The sequence below is a fragment of the Lynx canadensis genome, chromosome C1 (assembly GCF_007474595.2).
Source record: "Lynx canadensis isolate LIC74 chromosome C1, mLynCan4.pri.v2, whole genome shotgun sequence".
NCBI lineage: Eukaryota > Metazoa > Chordata > Mammalia > Carnivora > Felidae > Lynx > Lynx canadensis.
Window position 1 is genome coordinate 21,891,554 of NC_044310.1, and position 18,486 is coordinate 21,910,039.

Below are 18,486 nucleotides of genomic sequence, written 5' to 3' on the forward strand. Positions count from 1 at the left end.
ACATTTAATAGATGTTGGGAGCTCTTGCTATCGCCATTATTTTACTCTCGTTATTATCATTGCTCTGAAGGTAAACGGGTAGACTCGAGCCAGATTGGTTGGAATCCCAACATCGTCACTTACCAGCCGGATGACCTTGGACAGGTTGCCTAACCTCTCCATGCCTTGGTTTTCTCATCTACAAAATGGGTATAATATCGATACTGACTTTTTAGAGTGGTTGGGAAGGGTGCACGCCTTTGTAGAGTGCTTCAAACACTGCCTGGGACAGGGCAGGTACCGTGTCACTGTCTGACACAGTCATCCTGGCTGCTGTCTGCACAACAGTGTCACTGTCACTGTCACCACCACCATCACCACTATCATCATCATCACCATCATCACCATCCCTCCCCAACTACCATTATCACCCTCCCCCTCATCATCAGTCTTGAATCAGCGAAGAGTAGACTCTCTTTGTCCCCAGCCTCCCCACCCCCGACTCTTTCTCAAAGAGTGGCCTCTCCCTCTTCCCTACCGTTGCACCCACCCTTACCTGCCCTGCCCGCAGCCGGGATGAACCTGGGTTGGGGGAGGAGTATGGAAGTCCCGAGGCCAGTTCTCTTGGAGGAAGGGCTGGAACCAGGGAGCCCAAGCTTATCCAGCGCACCAGGCTTGTTAGGGCTGAGGGGAAGAGAGCTAGAGTGTGTGGGCTCCCACTAGGCTGCAGGTGCCCCATACAAATTACTATATGTATTCCTCCCAGCCCTCCCGTAAGGTGGAGAGTATATTCCCATTTCACAGATGAGAACACGGCGGCTCAGAGAGGTTGGAGGACTTGTCCGAGGCTGTAGTAAGTCAGCAGCAGAGCTGGGTTCTGAGCACACAGCCTTGTCTGATTTGAAGCACCAGGCACCATGTCCTTCATGCAGTAGGTACTAAATGGGTGGGTGGGCTCCTAAAGGGGTGTCTGCGAAGCCCCTATTAGGTTCTCCCCAGACCTCTCCCCATTCCAGAGACCCCCTTTAGGGCACTGACATGACTCTGGGTTTGAGATCAGAGACAGGGAGTGTTTCCTCTCTTAGGAAATTACCCTTGGAGGGTGGGGGTTACCTGGCTCAGAAGATCCCCAGTGGGGCTGAGACCCATCAGGTTCAGGGCTGCGGGCTCAAAAGACCTTAAGTCTTCCTTCCGGCCCCCTATTCACAACTTTGGGGCCTGGATTCCACCTTTTGCTCTCTCCGGGCCTCAGTTTCTCTCTCTGTACAATGAAGGGGACTTGGATTAGATGGTCTTTATTTTAATAATAACAGTAATAGCCAGTGCTTACTGAGTACTCGCGGTGGGCTTGCCCAGCACTGGACCCTCATAAGAGTTCTTATACTCTTCCCAAGGCATGGATTTATCATCCCATTTTATGGATGAGAAAACTGATCCCAGAAAGGTTAAGTGACTTGACTTCAAAGCTCGTCCTTTTGTCACCAGCGGCCCCCTCCCCTGCTGGGATGGAACCCTCTGTGTCCACGAACAGTGGTCATCTCCCTCTGTCCATGTTCACACTGAGAGCTACCTGTTCCTGGGAGTAGAGTATGAGGGGGAGAAGGAACAAGGTCACTGAGTTGCCAAGGAGTTGGGGAGGCCACCACAGGAGGGGACAGGATAGGTGTCCTCAACATCTCGTGTTGGCTGTGGAGCAGCCTCCCTCCCTCCCAACCCTCCCCCCACCCCCATCTTGGAGGAATGTTAGCAATGCCGTGGCCGCGCTCACCTTCTGTCCCTCAGGCTTGCTCAGGTCAACAGATAAAACATCAGGAAGGAGCTGGTGTCCCGGACATGTCTGCGTAGACAGTGACTCAGTGGGCAAGGCCAGGTAGTGAGCCCCCCTCCTGCTGAGTCACCGGGTTTGTCACTGGGAATCAGAGGGCTCTGTCCCTTCAAGCCTCATCCTCACAGCTGGGACTGTCACCTCCTAGCTATTCATCCTGTCATTGCTGGCAGGGAGGGTGGGTGGCGGAGAGAGTGGCTGAGTTGGGGGCTGAGTTCCAACTGGGCTCCCCAGTTTGTCACTTGTGGGGCCTTGTGCAAGTCCCTGCTCACCTCCGAGCTGTTCAGTTCACTCCATGGGGTGGTCAGCGCCTGCCTGCTTGGGGCCTTTGGGAGGACTCAGGGGGATGACAGCTGTGAGCATTTTGCTCATCACAAGTGTCAGCTTAAAGGAATCTTTTTTAAATGTTTATTTTTATTTTTGACAGGGAGCACAAGCAGGGGATGGGGGAGGCGGAGGGGGAGGGGCAGAGAGAAGGGGGACAGAGGATCTGCCGTGGGCTCTGACAGCACAGAGTCTGATGTGGGGCTCGAACTCGCAAACTGCCGAGATCATGACCTGAGCCCAGGTCGGAAGCTCAACCGACTGAGCCACCCAGGTGGCCCAGCTCCAGGAAGATTAACCAGCCAACCCGCCAAGGGCCGAGGCCTGGGGCAAGTTCAAGGGGAAAGGGGTGGAACCCCATACATTAGGTCCTGATTGGTGCCAGGCACTGGGTGGGGGCGGGGCTTGGTTCAGCCTCATTACCTCATCCGTGTGAAATGGATGCTCAGGGAGGGAGGAGAGTGAATGCCTCTGTCCGATTCACCAGCCCAGGGCTCTGTCCAGGAACCAAGAGGTGAAGATAATTATGTGTAACCTCAGTAGAGCTCTGACTCCATGTTGAATGCTCCACCCGATGGGCAACGGACCCCTCACAACCAGCCCGTGTGTCTGGGGAGGTGGGGATTACTGTTATCAGCCCATTTTCCAGATGAGGGCACTGAGGCTTGAGAGGTTATGTGGCTTGTCCAGGGCATGGCTGTTCAGGGTCAGAACCAAGATTTGAGCTCTGACCTCTGACTCTAGAGCCTGCGCTCCTGTCCACCCCTCCAGGCCTCTCGCCAGTGACCCCCTCCTGCCTCCTGGAGCCCATAGGCTGGTGGGGGACCAGCCGGTGAAGCCCAGAGGTAGGACTGAAATCCTGGTCTGTCTGAACCAGAGCAGAGCCCTTAACCCCACTGACCCCAGCTCCCAGGGAGCGAGTCCAAGATAGGGCTGGACAGGCCTGAGCCTGAGCCCAAGGTCATGCAAAGCTGGCCCTTGTTTGGCCACTGGGCCTTTCCGTGGGCTGGGCCACCCAGTGACTCCTACCCTGGCCTCCTTGTCCACTGCCCCAGGGCAGTCCTGGACACGGGCTGAGCTCTGGGGTCAGAGACCAGCCTGAGCCTAGATGAGCTACTGAGCCCGCACACAGGGCCGGGGGCCCCTCTCTCGACAGGGTCACCCACATGTGACCGAATGTGCCCCACCAGCTCGTCTGGCAGTTGGATAAGGGTTCCTCTGCAGGACTGCAGTGAGGACAATTCCCCACTGCGCATGGGAAGCCCAGCCAGGGCCTGGCCCTCACCCTGGGCCTGGACTCTCCGCTCCCTCACAGCCCTTTTCTCTCCTTTGCTCTTGGCTCCCGTGGGCTTGGACTTTACATTTGCCTGAACATCAAAGCGAGGCAGGTCTCTAGCCTGCGTGGTCCAGGATGCAGGTGCGACCAGAGTGGGTCTATTCTCCCCCCATTCTCCCCTGCAGCCATCATCCTTCCATTTTCACTGCCCCTGGGGCCAGGGGTCTTTCGGACCTTCCTGCTTCTCTGTCTGGAACTTGTTTCTTCTGCTTCCCCGGCCCCCCCCCCCCGCTTCTCTGGGCTCTCACAGTCAGCTGCCGCCCCCCCCCCCCCGCCCCCATCACAGCACTGGGACCTTGCGTGTAACGGCTGGCCCAAGCATCTGTCTCCCCCAGGACACTGGGGACATTCTGAGGGCTGAGACGGTGGAGTCACATCCCCAGAAGCCAGCCCAGGACCTGGGAGCCAGGAAGATGAATGAATGGATGAAAAGAGCTACGGTGGCTGTCTTCAAGTAAGTATTTCAGAAATGAATAGATGACCATGATTATTCTTTCAAATATTTGAACAGCTACCTTGGGAAAAAGGGATTCAGCCTACGTAGCCCTGGGAGTTGTGTCTAGGACAGAGCGGTAAGGCCACAGGTTACAGCTTTCCCGTTTAGTCTAAGGAAAGGCTTTCTAACAGTCAGGGCTGTCTCCATGTGGTGGGTGACTTGGGGGAATGAGTTCCCCATCACAGAAGGCGTGTAAGCAGAGGCCCGATAGTAAGGCCTGGGGACGACGTCCTAAGAGATATTTCGGTGTATTGTATTCAGTGTCTTTCAGGTGTTGGACTTGGCAGTCTGGAGTCCTAGACTGTGTCGGGGGCTGGCCGTGGCGGGGGGGGGCTGGCTCACTTCTAGGGTAAGGTAGAGCATCTACAGGACTGCTCATGTTCTCCTGGGCCCTTCTGGTGGGGAAAGAGCCCAGGAGAACATCTTGGAGGAGGCCACAGAAAGCTGAAGGGACCACACAGCTCCATTTTCCTGGCGAGTTCCAGGCATCTGGCCTCCCAAGGCTGAGGTCAGGGTGGGGCTGGGACCAGGGCTGTCACAGCTCTGGGTTGGGAGGGGAAGGAAGAGGCAGTGCAGAAGGGCCCAAGGGAAAGCCAGCCTAGATCCAGGCACCTAACCTGTGGTCAGAGAAGTCCTGGGTCCAAGTCCCGGCCAGTCGTGGTACCACCCTGGCTGGTGCCCTTGGGTCCATCACTCTGCAGTTCCCCGAGCCTGAGCCCCCTGATCTGTCAAAGGAGATCTGGACTCAGTGGTCCCCAGGTGTCAGGAGTACCAGCTGCCGCTGTGGGTCCTTGGGCAGGTTGCTTGACCTCTCTGGGCCTTTCCTTCTTTGTCTAGAAAGATGAGATCATGGCAATCACCCTCTTCAATCCACAGGGGCATCTGGGAACCACGTCATATCTGTGAATGGGATGTCCTTCATTCATTCAACAGATCTTTGTTGTGTACCTACTGGGTGCTTTGAAAAGTCTGCACTATCATCCCAGCTCCAGCTAATGTGTGTGTTTATATATGTTGAGGTGACTTCACTTTGCCTCCCTGTGCCGTGAGCCGGTGACTCCTGCCCCCATTCCACCCTGATTCCCCTGGATGCTTCCCCCAGGGAAAGCATCCCCTGGGCATAGCCCGCTTGCCTTCCTGAGAAGGGGGAACAAACGTAAGAGTCACCTTTCCCAGGACACCTGCTGTGGTGGCTCACTGGGCCCCCAGGGGCTGGCTGTGATTAGTCTGCTTTTACAGGAGAAGAGCAGTATTATAGAGGAGGTGGGGGTGAGTGCAGCGGGGGACAGGGCAGGGAGGGGACAGGGAGGAGGAAAGGGCCCTGAGCAAAAGGGATTCACACAGATCACTTGCCTTGTCTCTCTTTCTCCCTGTTTCTCTTTCTTGTCTGTCATTCTTCCTCCTTCCTGTCTCTGACTCTCCTTCTCTCTCTCCCTCCTGTCCTCCTCCTTCCCCCTCTCTCTTCCCCACTGGCTTCTGGCCTCTCTTCCAGCTCCTTCCCTCTGCCTGGGCGCCGGGCCCTTCTCTGGCCCGCAGCTCAGCCGCTGGCTTGGCTCTAGGTGTCAGTTTCCCTCTGGCCCATGCACAGAAGCCACATTGGAGCCCCTGAGTGTGGGGCTCAGAGCTGGGCCCAGCAGGAGGGTCTGGGCTTGAGCCTGGAGGGAAGGTTTGATTTTCAAAGCTTAGGCAGGCAAAATGTTTTACTTTTAGATGTTTTCTTGTTCCCTTTCACTGGCTGCTACCTCCCTCCCTTCCCAGGTCACGAAAAGACGTTCCATCAAGAGCAAAGAGAAAAGACGCTCCATCAAGGACAGAGAGAAAAGACATTCCATCAAGAGCAAAGAGGTGATGAAACAGTTGTGAGCGTCAGACCCCACCAACGTCATCATATTTAATCTTCCCAAGGCCTGTGAGTTCAGGTCACTGTCCCCATTTACTGCCAACAAGGCTGAGGATCAGGGGTGGCTTGCGAATTGTTCGAGGGCACAAGTTCATTGCACCGGTAAGTGCCCCAGACTTGTCTGTTCCCCAGCCCTTCCTCTTTCCCCTCTAGCCCTTGACAGATCTGGGATCAGCTCTGTATTTTTTGATTTTTAAAGACAGTGTTAATTTGCGAAGCAAGCTGGCGAGGCCCCCGGGGGACCGGCCAGGGGCGGGGAAGGAAGCCAGTCCCTGCCGTGGTCACTTCCTGAAGGTGATCGTGACGAGTACCAGGGTCATGACCTCCAGAGGAGGAAAGACAAGATAACCAGAGCTGACCCCTGACTTCCCAGGGCTCAGCCATAGCTGCTTCCAGACTCCTGGAGGGTGATCAAAGGCCTGACCTTTCTCTTACCCAGACAGCCCTGGCCGCTCCCTTTACTGAGAGCAGGAACCCTCTGGGCCTGTCAGTGATTCTCCTCCTCGGAGTGAGACAGAACAGGGATTGGACTCAGGTCCCTGCAACCCTGACCGCAAAAGCCAGCGTTCTTTGGCTACCTCCATAAGAAATAAAAAAACCCCCAAAACTGAAACACGCAGGAGCATGGGGGCAGATCGCTTACCGACAGGAGGGACTGGACTACAGAGCCTGGCAGAGACGAAACCAGTTTGTGCTGAGATGGACCCCAGTGCTGACCCTTGGCCGCGTTCCCCCTCAATATACCACTAAGAATCATGCCCAGGGGTGGAGATTTAATTATCAATCAGGCACACAACGCATGAAGAAGCATGATTTGTAAGTGCACCGACGCTAACACATCCCTGCCCCTGCAGGCTTGGATGGCACCCTTTTCCCACCCAAGTTTCTCTATTTTTTTTAATGTTTATTTATTTTGAGAGAGAGAGAGAGAGAGAGACAGAGCATGAGTGGGGGAGGGGCACAGAGAGAGTGGGAGACACAGACTCCGAAGCGGGCTCCAGGCTCTGAGCTGTCAGCACAGAGCCCGACCCGGGGCTCGAACCCTCGGACTGCAAGATCATGACCAGAGTCGAAGTTGGATGCTGAACCGACTGAGCCACCCAGGCGCCCCCCTCCCACCCAAGTTTCTTTCAGAAACTCGCCCGACCTCTCCTCAGGGAGTCAGCTTGAGGATTCCTTCTCTTGGGCTGCCTCCCTTGTGCTCGAGCGTAAGCCCCAGTAAAGCCTTGCCCGAACCTCCCGTTCAACCTCCTGTCAACGTCTATTGCTTGAGAACCCAAGGGCCTGGTTCGGTAACGAGGGGTCATGGAGTCTTCAGGCTGCTCCTGGTCCGGCCCCACATGATGCAGAACCCACCCCTATGCCCATGGCTGAGCCCAGTACTCACCGCCTCAGGCCTGGAGGCTCCTGGAGGGCTGAGTGTGGTTCATTCTCCATAGGGATGGCCTGGTGGCTGCTCTGGGACTGCGGGGAAGGGGCTGATGGCCGACAGTCCTCGTCCTCCAAGTGGAACTCTCCGTTGACCCCACCTTCCCCAGAGCCTTCCCCCGGGGTCTCATTGGACAAGTCCATCAAAAGGGAATTGGGCCTAATAAGGCCTCTCACATAGGTCATTACTGGAAGCAGAAAGAGTTAGGGGGCCCCACAAAAAGAAAGACATGGTTTTCTTGACATAAGAGAAGTCATTTTAGGCCCCGGGGCATCTTAGGAAAGATGGGAGATCTTTCGGGCCAGGAGATAGTCTAATTACATCGGTGGAAAACTCCCGACGCTGATCTAAAAAGTGAAGACTGACCGGCCTCACATTGCTGAGTTATCTTTGTGGGATCTAAACCCCTCTGAGCACCCAGATACGGGACCAACTGAAGCCAGAGAATTGACTATGCCTACCCTTGCAGCTCTCGTGACTTGGACCCGGACTCTGTCACTTAAGGTGACTTTTGCCCCAGTGCCATGCTGAATTCTCCGTCCTGCCGCCCCTTTATGAATACGCGTGTGCCCCTGGCTTCCAACCTCGCCAGCTTTGTTGATGGAGGAGACGCTGCTTTGGGAAACATCCCCCGAGTTCTCCATTGCTTGTTGCAAGTAAAAACCCTCCTTTGCCTCGTCCTTGGCTTGGTTGTGTCTCTTGGCTCGACACCCACCAAGGGGCGGACCCAGTTTTGGGTGACAGTATCGGGGACTCAAGGGCCAGTGTGTCTCGTCTGGGTCTGGCTTAGCCGTTACCAGCTGTGTGACCTTGGACAAGTTACTTGGTTTCTCCGTGCCTCAGTTTCCCCATCTGCAAAACGAGATAAGAGTTTCTGGGAGGCTTGTTATGAGCAGCAGATGAATTCCTGCATGTAAATCATTTAGCGCTGTGCCTCGTATTGAGGTGGTAAGCGTTCACTCATCAGCAGAGGAGTAGATGTTATTATTGGGTGCTGCTTTTTTTTTTTTTTTTCAGTTTTTGAAATTGTGGTAAAATACTGAAGGGGAGCAGCATGTGTCATCCCCAAATATGCCGATTTGGCATATTGGTTGTTTTGAATTAAAGTTACTTAAGAAACAGCCCATGCAAGAAGGACTCTCTGACCTCCTCCGTCCCCTCGAAGGCAGGAAATAAATCTCCCGTGTGAAAGGTGCCCGCCCTCCTTGCACCAGGAGGGTACGGGGCATCCTTAGCACCAGAGATAGGGGATTTAAGGCCGAGAGGGCTGTATAAACTAACCTTGTTATTTCCTTACTAATTTGCTCCCCCAGACCCAAACCTCTTTGCCTTGACCAATCTTCACAAATTATTGTTTCTTGGTCTAAAAAGTGTACAAAGTGCTGTTGGGTCACTTCTTTGAGCCATTATATATATATATATATATATATATATATATACACACACACACACACACACACACACATATACATATATATATATATATATATATATATATATAAAATGTTGATTTATTTTTGAAAGAGACAGCACGAGCAGAGGAGGGGCAAGGAGAGAGGGGGACAGAGGATCCAAAGCCAGCTCCATGCTGACAGCAGGAAGCCTGATGCAGGGCTCGAACCCACGAACCACGAGATCATGACCTGAGCCGAAGGCAGACGCTTAACCGACTGAGCCACCCAGATGCCCCAAGCTTCGTATTTTTATAGGCTCCAGTGTGTACAAAATTAAATGTGTTTTTCTCCTGTTAATCTGTCTTTTTAAAAAACTTTTAAAAAGAAGTTTATTTACTTATTTTGAGAGAGAGAGAGAGAGAGAGAGAGCGCAAGCAGATGAGGGGCAGAGAGAGAGGGAGAGAGAGAATCCCAAGCAGGCTCTGTGCTGTCAGCACAGAGCCCGACATGGGGCTTGAACTCACGAACCATGAGATCATGACCTGGGCCAAAATCTGAGCTGAAATCAAGAGTCAGATGCTTAACCTACTGAGCCACCCAGGGGCCCCTGTTAATCTGTCTTACCTCCATTTGGTTATCAGACCAGCCAAGGCAAGAACCTAGAAGGGAAGAAGGGAAAAGCTTTCCTCCCCTACAACACATACGTTTGCCTTCTTGATCATTTTTAAGCGCACAATTCGGTGACGGTAAATACATTCTTAATGTTGTGCAACCATCACCACCATCCGGTAAACCATTAGACAGACACTCGATCCCCATTACACAACATCTCTCCATTCCCCCCTCCCTCCGGCCCCTGGCAACCCCCACTCTCCTTTCGTGTTGCGGCATGTGTCGCCTGTCAGAATTTCCTTCCTTCTAAGGCTGAGGAATACTCCATTGTGTGTGTACCCCACATCTTGCTTATCCACTCCTCCGTAGCTCTTGCGAACAACGCGACTCTGAACATGTGTGTGCAGATATCTCTTCCAGAACCCTGCTTTCGGTTCTTTTGTGGCACTGCTTTCGGAAGCACAGGTTGTAGGATGACAGCTATGGCAAGGAGGAGTTAGAGCCTCTGGTTTTCATCTTTAACACGGCTAAGTTTAGGGCTTGGAGCAGGAGAGGACATCACCATCTGGAGGGAGAGACTCAGTTCTTTGCATCCGACTGAGACACTGAAATATTTCCACCAGCATCTGGGGAGCAGGGAGTGAGGACGGTGCCATATGGGGCCCCCAGAGATAAGACAAGGAGGCGGATGGGCGCCCGGGAACCACAGTGGCAGGGGAGAGGTAGCGGGCGGCTGGGCAGAGAGGCCCCATACGGCCCGCCCCCCACACCTTCCTCCCATTGAGTGGACCATCCTGGGGCAGATCTCAGAACCTGGGATACTGGAAAGAACATTAATGTACAGCATGTCCCTCTTTCACAGATGAGGCCCTCCGATATGTGGGGTTTTCCTATGTCACCAAAGTAACTCAGTTCTGGCACCGTCTACCTGAAGATGATGTCAGATTACACAGGTTAAGGGCTCAGTCCCCCTAGACCCCCCTGTGCCCCCCTTCAGATGCCAAGTGCAAGTCTGGGTGGTTACCTGTGCTTCTGGCCGACTGGCTACAGATCAGAGGTTCTCAAGACCCCCTCCTCGGGTTTGAATGATTTGCCGGAGCCACCCACAGAACTCAGAGAAACATTTTCCTTATTAGATTGCTGGTTTGTTATATGAAAGGATATGACTTAGGACCTGGCCAGAGGGGAGGGAGGCCTAGGGCAAGGTATGTGGGCAGAGGTGTCATTACCTAGTGGCAACAGCTGAAATCGTTGGCCCTGAGCCATGGAACTGACTTCTCCAGGCCCTTCTCCCCTCCCTGGAGGTTCGCAGAAAAAGGACTGAAAGTTCCAACCCTCTAATCACAAGATTGGTTCTCCTGGCAACCAGCCCTGTCCTGAGGTTAACCTAGGGGCTTTCTGAAAGTCGTCTCATTAACACAACAAAAACCCTGGTTGCTTTCGACAGAGGAAATTCCAAAGGTTTCTGCCTTGCTGTGCCAGAAACAGTGGATAAAGACCAAAAATACAGTTATCAGTCACAGTATCTTGGGCCCCAAGAGAGGAAGACCCTTGTCCAAGGTCATACAGCAAATGGTTGTCCAGGCTGGGCCGAGGCCCCAGGTTTCTTGATTCTTGTCCATGTTCTCGTTCTTCAGAGTCATGGAGAGGAAGCTGAGTAGGGCAGGGCTGACCCGCAGGGCTCCTCAGAGGCCATCAGCCCAGGGCTCTGTGGGCACAGCTTCCTTCTGAGCCGGGGCCTGTCCAGCTGGGTGGGAAGATTGCACCGCCCCCTCCCCCCTCCTTCCCGTGACAATGAGGTTGAAGCCCAGAGGAGGGGCCTGGCTGGCCTCAGGTGACACAGCACGGAACCAGCGGTACAGGGACTTAAGTCAAGGACTCTTGTCTCCAAGCGTAGCCAGCATCCCTGACCTGATCCTTTCATTCAAAATCTCACCTCGAGCTTTGGAGCAAAAGCCGATTTTATTACAGCTTTTGTGTCTTGCACCAACAATGCCCAGACACCTATCGTCTTGTAATTATTCTCATATTCGCCTTGTCTCCAGGGCCTCAAGACTCCTCCAGACTTGTTCAGCCTCTCCTCCCACCGCCAAGCTCCCCGTGTTGGCCGCAGCGTGGCACAGAGTGCCCGCGCTATTTATTTCCTAATAAAAAGACAGCCTGGGTGGCCCATGGGAGATTAAGACAGAGATTTACTATGAGATGATTAACCATAAAACCACAGGTTAAATCAGCGTCAGACAGGAGGCCGGGAGGAAGAGGAAGGGAAGGAGGAGGGAGGCCAGGAGGTGCAGGAAATGCTACGTTTGCACAGGTGACCAGAGTTCCTGTTGCCTCTGGTCAACAGGAGGGGATGGGGTGGCGGGCGTGGGGAGGGGTGGGGTGGTGGCGGGCGAGGCTTATGCCCTGACTCTGGCCCTTCTACTGTCCGATCCTCAGTTTCTCCACGTATCTAATGCAGAGACTGGGCTACAGGTTTCTTGCTTGGCGTCCAAGATCATGGTCTCTGGCACCAGCTGGGCTGGGGCTTGGAGTCCAGGATTGCTGTGTCCTGGGGTGGCCTCAGGCAGGTCACTTCTCCAAGGTCAGTTTTCTCCCCATGGGGAATATAGTGATAACGGTAATGATGATGATGATGATGATGGACCATGATGACGGTCATGATGAGACAGCTAATGTTTACTGAGGGCTTACCTACACTTGAGCACACTTACAAAACCCCCACTTGGACTTTCACATGTGCTGAGCTGTTGAATCACATCTCCATTTTACACAAGAGGTGGAGAGAGGAGAGGCCTGGCCAGTAGGTTTCGCTCTCCAGCGGGCTGTCTCCTGCTTTCTCAGCCTGTGGGGACCTCAGCAGACTTCTTCCCCATTCAGTGGCTCCAGCCACACCCCTCTCCCCTGAGGTCTGAATCGCAGCGCGGGGGCGGTGGCTCTTTCAAAATTGTTGGTTCCTGGAGACAGCCACCTCAACTCCATATATTAGCTAATTCTGTTTAATCTAGACTTCTTTTTACTTCTTAGCAGCGCTTCCCATTACCAGCTGATCATTCATTATATTTTATTTTTAAATTGAGCCACTGAGGCGCCCCCAGCCGATCGTTCTTTATGTCAACCTTTCCTGATAAAATTACTGTGTGATCCTATTTTCTGTCTAGATCCTGAGTGATACAGAATTGGTCCTGGAACTGGTCCCAGGATATAGGCCAGCAGAGATGGTATTTTCTTTGTAACAACCTTTAAAAATCTAAAAACCACTTTTAGCTGGTGGGTCATACAAAGAGAGGCCACGGGCTAGACTTGGCTCGCGGGTCACAGCTTGCCAATCCCTGTACCAGAGTGACTGTCTGCTGGAGAAGAGGGCAGACCCAGCCCTTCAAAAAAATTTTTTTTATGTTTATTTTTGAAGGAGAGAGAGAGAGAGAGCAAGAGAGAGATTGAGAGAGCGCGCGAGCAGGGGAGGGGCAGAGAGAGAGGGAGTCACAGAATCCGAAGCAGGCTCCAGGCTTTGAGCTGTCGGCACAGAGTCCGACGTGGGGCTCAAACCCACGAGCCGTGAGATCATGAGCTGAGCTGAAGTCGGACGCTCGACCGACTGAGCCACCCAAGTGCCCCAGACCCAGACTTTTTAGAGGTGACCAGATACTGGCTACGAATTGATACAAAATCCTGGGGACCCAACATGCCACTGTGGCCCACCAAAGTGGGGATCTGCAGGTGATAGATGGAATCTGATTTCAAGTTCATCTAGCAGTGAACCAGGTCTGTGATCTCCCTAGTTCTGAACGTACAACTGGATTGGGCATGTATGGCAGCAGGTAGAGTTCCCACTTTGTCTCTCTGGCCCAGGAAGGGCAAAGTAGAAGTCCCTGGAACTTGCCCTTCCTAGAAAGGCGGTAAACCCAATGTGATAATGATTCCTTGTAAGTGTATGTTTGCGTGTGTGTGTGTGTGGGGGGGGGGGTGGATTATAAGGATCAATGCCACCGTCCAAACTTGAGAGACACAAGTGTGCTTCTAAATGGGCGCGTTAACGAATCTGATGACCTTGGTTCAGAAGTCAGATGGATCTCGGAGAATTGACTGGATTCTTGTCAATGGTCAGGTGGTTACTCTGCTTGCAGATGTGTCCCCGGAGCAAATCAACACGGCCCCTGGCAGCTGGACCTTGCTGGTGCCTTTTCCTCTAAACCAATTTTGTAAGGACCACCAGAAGTTGTTTTTCTGTGACCTGGCAGGGCCAGCTGTATACAGTCAGAATCTTACCTAAGGGGCACCCTGAATGTCCTGCATCGCTCATGATGTAGTTTCGGCTGTCTTGACTTTCCACAGAACATCACGCTGGCCCAGTTCCACCCAACGACAGGGTCATGCATACCGCAGCCAGCTTTGAGTGGGAACCTAGGAAGTCTGCAGGACTTCCAGGCTGAGTGTGAACTGCTCCATCCCTTCGGCTTTGTGATACAACGGATCCAATGATACTTAAAGAATCTGTGGCAAGAGCAATGCTATTTGGAGCACCAAATTGCCCAGACACCTATCGTCTTGTAATTATTCTCATATTCGCCTTGTCTCCAGGGCCTCAAGACTCCTCCAGACTTGTTCAGCCTCTCCTCCCACTGCCAAGCTCCCCGTGTTGGCCGCAGCGTGGCACCAGTTGGAGACCCGATAGAGTAGACAGTCAGACATGAGCTGGAGGTAAGGACAGTGATAAAAAGGTTGCACGGTAGAAGCCCAGGGGCACAACATCACACATTAGAAGGCTGGGGACATCACATCCTGACTTTGTAGGCTTCTAAGACCCTTCAACATCTTGGCCTTGGGGCCCCCAAGACCCTGGGGCTAATAGTGAGCCACCAGTACAGAACATGGCTCTCCTCTTCCCCCTCTGCTCTGGGGTAACCCCTAGACTCATTATAATACATTTGCAGTGTGGTTTTAGTCCCAGTACAAACCTTGTAGGATCAAAGACTCTCCCTCCTAACCTGTGGGAGGTGGCCCCCAAACGATTGGAAGCCGCCTCCTTTAGGGACGACTCCATCCATGACCCAAGACACCCCACTCCTCACATAAAAAGAAAGGACCGCTGTAGCCTCCGGGTAGTTGCCACCTCTGGGCCTGCCCGCTCTGCCTTCTTGAGGGTGCACTGTCCTCAGTGGCCTGCTGTGTGCTGGCTACTTTCCTTCTGGCTGTTTCTATTCTAGCGCGGATCCTCAAGTAAACCTTTCGTGGGGAATCCAAGAAGCGAGCCCTCCACGCACACAACACAGACTCCCCCACATGTGACGGAACCGTGGTGCAGGTCTCCAGGACTCCGTTGTGGATTGGCACCTGAAGCTTGAGGCGGCCTTTCCTGACCCCTTCCTGTGTGGCACTAGCCTGTGGGTGCAGGTGCCAAGGGCAGGGTCAGGGAGCTCGCGCTGTTGAGGCCCCACAGCCTCGTGTGTGTGGGAATCCTGTGGTCCGCATGGATGGGGGAGCGTTTGGGCCCCCACTCTGTCACCCACCAGCTGTGTGTCCTCGCACGGGTGACTTGATCTATGCACCCACATTTCCTCATCTGGAGCGGGGCCCGAGTCTCTTCGTAGTAGGGCTGTTTTGAGAATTGTCATAATTTCTTTAAAAAAGTTTTTTTTACGTTTTTATTTGTTTTTGAGAGAGAGAGAGAGAGAGAGAGAGAGAGAACACGAGTGGGGAAGGGGCAGAGGGAGAGGGAGACACAGAATCGGAAGCAGGATCCAGGCTCTGAGCTGTCAGCGCGAGGTCATGACCTGAGCCAAAGTCTGGAGCTTAACTGACTGAGCCCCTCAGGCGCCCGGAGGATTGTCATTATTAAGCCTCACTCTGTGCAGGCCCTGTTCTAACTGCTTTGTTTGTATTCACCCAAAGTTCCTTGCAAAGACCTCACGAGGGAGGGGCTATTATCCCCACTTTCAGCGGGGGACACTGGACCCAGAGTGGTCAGGTCATTTCCCGTGGGTTCAAGCTGGGGGCGGAAGAGCTGGTTCTGGAGTGTGGACTGGATGGATCTGGAATCTTTGATCTTAAGCAGTGGGCTCTAAAAATGTCCGCATAGAACTGAACGTGGGGCCTGGAACACCCGCGCCAATGTTTCTCCGAGGGTGGTAGGCACATACGGGATCTGCTCCAAGTACCTACATGAGGGGGTAGGCTCGGTGTAAATACAGGCTCCCTGGCCCCATGCCCACCTTTACTAAAGTAGAGTCTCTGGGGGGGGCCTGGGAGTGTGCATTCTATTTTATTTTATTAAAAAAAATTTTTTTTAGGGGTGCCTAGGTGGCTCAGTCTGTTAAGCGTCTGACTTCGGCTCAAGTCATGATCTCACAGCTCATGAGTTTGAGCCCCGCGTCGGGCTCTGTGCTGACAGATCGGAGCCTGGAACCCGCTTCAGATTCTGGGTCTCCCTCTCTCTCCGCCCCTCCCCCGTTCATGCTCTGTCTCTGTCTCTCTCTCTCCGTCAAAAATGAATAAACATTAAAAAAAAAATAAAGACTGAGCCAGAGACAAAGCCTGCAATGTAATTAATTATACATATTTGGCCCAAAAGCTGGAGTTCAGGGCTCTAGAGTAAGCCCAGCTGCAAATAAGTTACAGAACCTTAGGTCACCCATGTTGCCTTGCCTCAGTTTTCCTGTCTGTAGAATGGGGGCCCTGGTTTCCATGCCACCCACCTCTCAGGACACATGAGAGCCCAAGAGTGACTGTGGCGGCAGATGTCCTCTGGGAACAGGACAGACACCGGAGTCATTCTGGCCCGAGGTCCAGTGGTGGCCCTGCCACTCCTGCTGTCACCTGACCACGTCAGGCCCGCTTTTGGCCTCAGTTTCCTCATCCTTAAAATGGAGATAATAAGACAATAAGATAACCCCACGCTGGTTATGGTGAGGTTTAATGAGGCAGCACGTAAGAGAAACACAGGTAACATAAATCTCCTGTCCCTCCATAAATATAGACTATTATGCCCTTCCTCTACTTTTTTTTCTTTTTAGTATTTTTAAAATAAATGTTTATTCATTTTTGAGAGAGATAGCATGAGCAGGGGGAAGGGCAGAGAGAGGGGAACAGAGGATCTGAAGTGGGTTCTGTGCTGACAGCAGAGAGCCTGACGTGGGGCTCAAACCCATGAACCACGAGATCATGACCTGAGCTGAAGTCAGACGCTCAGAGGGCTGAGCCCCCCAGGCGCCCTACTCTAACTTTTAAAATCTCCAGGGGCATCTGAAACCCACAGGTGACTCTCACTCCAGAGTTTCTGCTGATGCCAGGGTTGGGTCAGGGTGGGATCTTTCTCTCTCTTCCTCGGTCAAGGACAGCAGGATGGGGAGCTGAAACACCGTCCAGGCACGGCCAAGGTAAGAAACCACGGAAAAGAAACAGCGACCTCTGATGTTACTAGGGTCGCCCGGCTTGGGAGCGAGCTGCACTTAGCTTCGTTTTCAACCTTGTGTCCCTCGATGCAATGCAAGCACCAACCCTCCTCCCCCTCCCCCAGCCCACCGCAGGCGGGCCCCGGCCTTGAGGACCAGGAGCCTGGTGGTCTGTGTTCCCACTTTGCCTGCTCACTGGCCCTGGAGAAGGGATGGGGACAGAGGTCACCACAAGTGCCTGAACCCCAGCTCTGCGATCTGGGCTGGTGACAAGAGAGATGACTGAGGCGGGCTGCCTCGGTTTCCCCACAATGGTTGTTAGGGGGGCAAAGAAGGAACAGTTCAGAAAGGCCACGGTTGGACACACTGTAGGCTCTCTGACTTCCCCGCCGTCCTAGAGACCACCCATCCCTCCCCTGCCTCCTTCAGCCTCCACATCGTCAACGCATTCAGGAGGCCCCACGTGCCCGTCCTTGCCCCCTACCCCCACCTAGGCTGGAACAGGCCTCGCACAGCCAGGCTCTGGGGTCTCTGCCCGCCGTGAAGGCTAAATCTGAGAGGTCATCTGGAGAGGAGGGAGGCCCCTGGGCTTTGGAGCAGGGCGTCCTGAGATCCAGCCCTGGGCTGCTCCAGGGTTCTCGTGACGGATGGGGCTTGGGGGCACCTCAGGCCCGGGGAAGCCGGAGCTGTTGTCTTAAAGCTACCTTTATCTTTGGCAATATTTTATTTAAGAAGGCTTGGGGGCGACGACGGAGATCGTCGGGGTACTCTGTGCCTTACGTCAGGCCGTGGCAGCTGCTGGTCGGGATCTTGGCTCTACCTCGTCCAAGCTGTGTAACCTCAGCCCTGTTACCCTACCTCTCTGATCCTTAACTTCCTCATCTGCCAAACGGGTCTAGCCATGCCTACTTTGCAGGGTTGTTGTAGGGTGCAGTGGGATCATGTCGGTCGAGGGCCCAGGCCCCTGGTGGTTACCGGAGGCTGGCCAGTCACAGCCATTGTGGCCTTGGCTGCCACTACTCCAGGGCCACCCAGAGACCACTGGACAGGATCAGTGGAGTTTAGGGGCAGAGGGGCCAGAAGTAAGGTTGCGAAGATGCAGGTAACACCCGCCTTTCTGGAAATTTCCTGACCTGGGTACCAACCGGTCCGGACATCCCCACAGTGATGAATGTGCACGACACCTGTTTATGGTTACGCAGCTGGGGGGAGAGCCCGCGGCTTGGTGGGGGAAGACACAAATCACAGAGCAGGCTTTTCGCTAGTACTGTTTGCTTTGAGATGATTCTGAAAGTAATGCATAGCTCTTCTGGAAAACGCCAAAAAATATAAAGAAGAAAGTAGCAGTGTCCCATCATCCCATTCCTCAGAGATGATCACTGTTGTTATGATGGCATATTTCAAGTTTCCTTTTATGTATATTATTATAAATCAAATTAAATTTCTGTCTGCCTGTTATCCCAGCAGATGAAAATGGCCCTGAAGGTTTTCACCAAACCTGGAGGCTTCGTTTGGATGGTCTGACTTAAAGGCAGTGAAGTCTTGGGGCGCCTGGGTGGCTCAGTCGGTTGAGCATCCAACCCAAGTTCGGCTCAGGTCATGAACTCGTGGTTTCCGAGTTCGAGCCCCGAATCGGGCTCTGTGCTGACAGCTCAGAGCCTGGAACCTGTTTCGGATTCTGTGTCTCCCTCACTCTCTGCCCCTCCCCCATTCGTGCTCTGTCTGCCTCTCTCTCTCTCTCAAAAATAAATAAACGTTAAAAAAAATTAAAAACAAAATAAAAGCAACAAGGTCTTTTCA

General features: G+C 53.3%; 2 long non-coding RNA genes across 3 annotated transcripts; both read right to left on the reverse strand.

The window, feature by feature from the left end:
- Positions 1-525: 525 nt before the first annotated feature.
- On the reverse strand, positions 526-1,959 carry LOC116738231. The gene is made up of 3 exons (XR_004343923.1): positions 1,748-1,959; positions 1,093-1,240; positions 526-663 (listed from the first exon to the last, which is right to left on the reverse strand). It is a non-coding gene; the product is annotated as an uncharacterized LOC116738231 (long non-coding RNA).
- Positions 1,960-2,410: 451 nt separating this feature from the next.
- LOC116738232 lies at positions 2,411-8,619 on the reverse strand. 2 transcript variants are annotated; one of them, XR_004343925.1, is made up of 4 exons: positions 7,874-8,619; positions 7,248-7,324; positions 4,578-4,793; positions 2,411-2,624 (listed from the first exon to the last, which is right to left on the reverse strand). It is a non-coding gene; the product is annotated as an uncharacterized LOC116738232 (long non-coding RNA). The 2 variants fall into 2 exon arrangements; XR_004343924.1 differs by having other exon boundaries at positions 7,248-7,476.
- Positions 8,620-18,486: the final 9,867 nt, after the last annotated feature.